The following is a 6,480-nucleotide window of genomic DNA, read 5'->3' as shown; positions in this document are numbered from 1 at the left end:
ATTTGTATTTCTATGTTTTGGGCCGGTAGGTTCTCAATCAGGGACAGCTGTCTATCGTTGTCTCTGATTGAGAACCATACTTAGGTAGCCCTTTTTTCACCTGTCTTTGTGGGAAGTTGTCTATGTTGTTGGCACTATAGCTTCACGGTTGTTTTCTCGTTTGTTGTTTTGTTGGCATCATTTTTAAAATAAAATAAAATGTACGCTCACAACGCTGCACCTTGGTCCTGTTCATTCAACAGCCATGACAGCCCTTTTTTCTCTATGTGTAGTAGGTCAGGGCGTGACTAGGGGGTATTCTAGTTTATCATTTCTAGTTTGTGTTTTGTATGATTCCCAATTAGAGGCAGCTGGTAATCATTGTCTCTAATTGGGGATCATATTTAAGTAGCTATTTTTCCCACCTTGTTTGTTGTGTGTGTTTGTGCATCGTATAGCACGTTAGTTGTTCGTTTATTGATATATTTTGTTTAAGTTTCTCTTTGAATTAAATATGTGGAACTCAACATCCGCTGCACCTTGGTCCCGTTCTTACGACAGCCGTGACAATACTAAAGGTACAGTTTAGACCAGGGCTGTTCAATTCCATTCTGCAGGCCTAAATAGGTCTGTTTATTTGCTTCTGCTAGTTAATTGCACTCACCTGGTTCCAGGTCGAATGAGTCTCTCTCTCTTAAATAATAGAATATAGAATACCCACCCCAACTCACACCCTGACCAAACCAAAATAGAGACATAAACAGGATCTCTAAGGTCAGGGCGTGACAAGGGCTCTCTATGGTCAGGGCGTGACAAGTACCTTTCACACCACAGAAAGTATAAACACAGCCTATGTGTAGTGCTAATTGAACTATAACTTCTGGGGTTGAATAGTCATAGCTTTTTTATATAATACTAGGTGGTATAACCCAACCACACATTTTAGCTTATGTAGAGGTAGTGGTATTTTCAGACATTGTCATTGTTGTGGGTGTGAACTATTTATTTATTGAATTTTATTTCACCTTTATTTAACTAGACAAGTCAGTTAAGAACAAATTCTTATTTACAATGACGGCCTAACGAAAGGCTAGAAGGCATGTTGCACTCCCGTGATGCTATTACGGGAGAATTTGTATTTGGTTTTAGTATAATGGTTGATGAAAATAAGGATGTGTGGTTTTCTCCTACAAATACGGATATCCGTGTGTGTATCTGTGTGGGTGGTTGGGCAGGAGTCAGGGGGAGGTTGTTGTGTGTGATCTGTGATGTAATTATTCTGTGCCCAGGGATCATGATGAAGGGGACGGAGTCACAGTTTCAGTGGGTTATCCAAGCATGCGACAAAGATCTCACGTTAACTAGCAACCATTAGAAGCACAGGAAATTCAATTACTCATGTGGTTCTGGACTGACAGAGCATCACATGCATCATGACATGTAAACTAAATCAAATGGGTCATCAGGTGTAATAAGAGTTGTTATAATACTTTATTTCTTGTCATGAGAATCTTTATAATTCTCAGAAGATTTAGGTGACTATCCTCCAGACACAGTCGACTCACAAGTTCCTTTAAACCTACAGTTTGAATGTATCCCACTGTAATTTCATGTTTTCTAATGAAGGGATGAATTTAGAGGCAGTTATCACTTTTTTCAATTTTTTTGTCAGATCATATTTTCTCAGGGGATAATGCTGAGTAATGTGCCATCGTGTGTTGTGGCATCAGAGACACCAAGAGTTACAGACTGGATTGTGCAATAGTGAGTGACAAAAGTGACAGGGAGAGAAAGCAATTCTGCCTCCAGGGATTTTCTGTTATTCATTTGCTGGAACCTAGCATTAACTGTGAATGTACTACAGTACAGGAATGTCAGAGGAAAACATTTCTCCAAAAGTTACCTCTCTGTCTACTTTTGGTTACTAAAAGTTTTTCATCTATATTGTTGAATTATTTCAAATACTAGAAGAAAAAGAGTCACCAAAAAAGGTTTAAAATTGAAGAATTTAGAGAAGGTAGAGAAACTATCAACAAGGTATTTTCTCTCTCTCTCTCTCTCTCTCTCTCTCTCTCTCTCTCTCTCTCTCTCTCTCTCTCTCTCTCTCTCTCTCTCTCTCTCTCAAGTTCAATTCAAATCAATTCAATTCAAGGGGCTTTATTGGCATGGGACATGTGTTAACATTGCCAAAGCAAGGTGAGGTAGATTATTATAAAATGAAATAAAAATACCCCATCTCCCACCACCAGTAGCATTACAATACAGAAGGTTTCCAACACATACAATTAAAGACATTACAAATGTTATATTATATATATACAGGGTGTTTGTAACAAGTACATATAGTTAAGCACACAAGTTAAAATAAATAAGCATAAAATATGGTTGTATTTACAATGTGTTTGTTCTTCCACAGTGGTTGCCCTTTTTTCTTGTGGAACAGGTTCAAGCATTTGCTGCTGTGATGGCACACTGTGGAATTTCTTCTCTCCCCAGTAGATATGGGTAGTTTATCAAATTGGAGTTGTTTTCAATGTTTTGTGGATGTCTGGTAATCTGAGGGAAATATTCTTTATGATTGGTCATAATATCATTGGGCAGGGGTTTAGGAAAGTGCAGTCTCAACCGTTTCCACTCATTTGTGGGCGTGTGCACCTAGCCTGTCTTCTCTTGAGAGCCTGTCTGCCTACGGCGCCTTTCTCAATTAGCAATGGCTATGCTCACTGAAGTCCTGTACATAGTCAAAGCTTTCTTAAGTTTTGGGTCAGTCACAGTGGTCAGGTATTCTGCCTACTGTGTACTCTCTGTTGAGGGCAAATAGCATCTCTAGTGTTGCTCTGTTTTGTTTGTTAATTCTTTCCAATGTGTCAAGTCAAATTAATCTTTTTGTTTCTATGATTTGTTGGGTCTACTATGTGCTGTTGTCCTGGGCCTTGTGGGTGTGTTGTGGTTTTGGGAAACAGAGCCCTATGTGACCAGCTTGCTTAGGGACCACACACAGTCTTCTCCGCAGGTTCATTCTCTCTGTAGGTGATGGTTTTGTTATTGGAAGGTTTGGGAATCGCTTCTTTTAGGTGGGTGTGAATTTAACGGCTCTTTCTGGAATTTTGATAATTGTGGTATCGGCCAGATTCTGCTGCTGCATGCATTATTGGTGTTCTATTCGCTGTACCGGGAGGATATTTTTGCAGAATTCCTGCATGCAGAGTCTCAATTGGTGGTTTGTCCATTTGTTTGAATCTTGGTTTGGTGAGCTGGACCCCAGACTCACACAATAAAAGGCAATGGCTCTAGACTGATTCAAGTATTTTAGCCAGATCCTAATGGTATGTTGAAATTTATGTTCCTTTTGATGCATACTGAAGGCCCTTCTTGCCTTGTCTCTCAGATCGTCACAGAGCTTATGGTGGCAAAGTCATACCTGTGTGTGACTGTTGGCCGAGGTTATTATAGTTTTGGTGTGCTCCTCTAGGGCAACGGGTGTCGAGATGGAATTTGGTGTCCTGGTGACTGACTTTTTGGAAACCATTATTTTTGGTCTTACTGAGAATTTACTTGTGCAGGGGGCCACCGGTCGAAGAATCCTGTGCAGAAGATTAGGTGCGCTGTAGGCTCCATATATTGGGTTGGTGACAGAAAGCACCAGACCTCATCACGCAACAGTAGACATTTGACTTCGGCATTCTAGTAGGGTGGAGACCGGGTGCTGCAGACGTTTATTCGTGCCGCGCCAATTCGTTGAATTATGTGAAAGAGGTGGGGGCTATAGCTGCATCCCCTGCTACCCCACGACCCCTGTGTGAAGAAAGTTGGTGTGTTTTGCAAATTTTAACCGCACACGTTGTTGTTTGTGTACAGGGATTTTATAGATATGTCGTATGTTTTACCGCCCAACATCACTTTCATCATTTGTATAGTGCAGACCTCAATGCCAAATTGGAGTCGAAGGCTTTGGAAATCAAAAGAGCATGAGAAGACTTTGCCTTTGTTTTGGTTTGTTTGGTTGTCAATTAACGGGTGTGTAGGGTGAATACATGGTCTGTTGTAGCGGTAATTTGGTAAAAAGCCAATTTTGACATTTTGCTCAGTACATTGTTTCTCATGTAGAAAATGTAACGAGTCTGCTGTTCATGATGAATGCAGAGGATTTTTCCCAGGTTAATGTTTGACGCATATCACGGTAGTTATTGGGGGTCAAATTGTCTCCACTTTTTGTGGATTGAGGCTGATCAGTCCTTGGTTCCAAATATTGGGGAAAGAAGTGCCAGAGCTAAGACGATGTAAAGGAGTGTTAGTATAGCAATTGGAATTTGTTGTCTGTATATGATCATTTCATTAAGGATATTTCCACTCAACACACGGTTTTGGTTGGAGGGTTTTTATTTTGTCCTGTAACTCATTCCAACGGTAAATTGGGAATCCAATGGTTCTGGTAGTCTTTAATAGTTGACTAGGATTTGTATTTGATCATTGTGTAAATGTTTTTTGTCTTTATTCTTTTGTTATGAGGCCAAAAAGATGGAGAATTAAGTGGTTTACCATACATTCCATTTTGGATAGATAATTCTTTGTGTTGGGTTGTTTTTGGGTCTCGGAGCGTGTCCGTGTCCCCCCCTTCCCAATTTCCAGGCACAGTACAAAGTTAATGCCGTTAGACCGGAGCGATACCTTACAGGAAGTCTTCAAATCACGAGCATCACAAGCTCAGGCTACAGTCTTCTCATTACGATTGCGACTAGAGTGGAGGATGCAGGCACTCCCAATTTAGGGGGCTAGCGAATTATCCTTTTAGGACCATTCCGGGATGTTCGCAACGATATAGTGGAATGCTGTTGTACTCCTGAGCAGTAGATAAATTTAACCTGCACTATGTATTGGACTTCAGCTTCCTAGAATAAATCTAAGAATGCAAATTATGAAAGAAGAAACAACTTGATAACAAATCGACAAATGGGTTTGTATATATTAGAATTTTCCCTCTCCGCCCCCTACCCGCCCCCCCCGCCTCCACCCCCCTCCCCTCCCTCCCTCCTCCCCCCGCCCCCTCCACCCCCCCCCCCGCCCCCACCACCTTTGCCCCCTCTTTTAGTGGATTCTGCATCGATGTGCATATGTGAAGGCGTAGACTATCAAGGTTTTCCTCTCCCTCTTTTCCGGGTCTCTAGGAAAAATCTAAAAATAGGATTGTTGGTTGGAGACCAGGGAATTCCTGCTCCACAAATTTAATTTTTCTTAGATTTTTGCATCAACATAATCTAATTAGAGACCAAGGAAACCACCTGAGTTCTATCGCGCTTCTATCACTGATGGCTAATTCAGCGAAATTACAGTAAGTACAGAAGAATAACTCGGAAAAGAAGGATAAAGTCAACTCTTTAGCACGGTTTTCAATCAGCTCAATGTAATTTGAACTGAATATTTTCCATGAAGACGTTTCTAACCTATTTTTGGAGTGTTAAATAATGGTAAAGCCGCTAAAACAAACATAGATAACAACGGAAGAATTTAAGAGTGTCTTTATCCAAATGGAGCTTTATGTCAACGGTTAATAACTAACTTCTCCCTCATATTCTTATAGTTTGGGGCTCTATAACAAATAAGTTATACTTAAAGAATCGAAAACGATCCAATACATGATCAAAAAGATACAATCCTTTAGAATAATCACTAAACCTTTAAGACTTTACCAAGGAACAGATTGGCAACTCTCCAAATTACTTGAATATGATTTACAGGACAATAAGATACCGCTCGCAAACCCATCAAAGGCCTGTGTTGTTTTGATAGGTTATCCCATCTGTAAATGATCAATATATAAGACAAAAAATTCAATTGGCTATGACTAAAATCTTTAACCATCGTCCTACTCAGTGGAAGGGCATCTTCTAATAGGATAATTCCCCAAGAAATTTGCTTGTTGCCTAATTGTTTATCCCTTGAGTTTAGAAGCCTATATCGGAACTGATCACGCTCAATCCAACCACAAAGTGGGAGACAAAGTTCAGTTCCTTGCGCAATCTATTAGCCCAATTAATTTACTACTCCTGTCTTGAAAATAATTGCTGGTTACTCAAGTAAAACCATGTTGCCGGGAAAATTTGGCTTTGGATTCTGGCCCTCATTATCATTAGATGTGGAGTAACTCGTACATTTCCCTTCAATGAAAACAATCGTATCTGTTAGCACAAATGTGCAAATTGGGCTTTTTACGCAAATTACCATAGTACTCGTGAATACTAATGACCTATTTGGCGTTTTACGTGGTCCTACTAGCAGCCTCTAATTGTGAGCGAGAACTGCAATAAAAAACAGGTTGAATGAAGAACAAGAGGCAAGTCTTATCTCATGCTTTGGGTTGAATTAAATACCTTCGACTGACCAGATGTTGGCATAGGTCCTGCTATAAAATTGATGGAAAGTGGTGTTGTGGGTAAAAACAATACGACATTTAAGATCAATGTCACAAAAACAGTCGTGCGGTAAAATGGCAACACTCACATT

The sequence above is a fragment of the Salvelinus sp. IW2-2015 genome, linkage group LG22 (assembly GCF_002910315.2).
Source record: "Salvelinus sp. IW2-2015 linkage group LG22, ASM291031v2, whole genome shotgun sequence".
NCBI classification, from domain to species: domain Eukaryota; kingdom Metazoa; phylum Chordata; class Actinopteri; order Salmoniformes; family Salmonidae; genus Salvelinus; species Salvelinus sp. IW2-2015.
The sequence above is the reverse complement of the archived record's forward strand: the minus strand, read 5'-3'. Positions refer to the sequence as shown.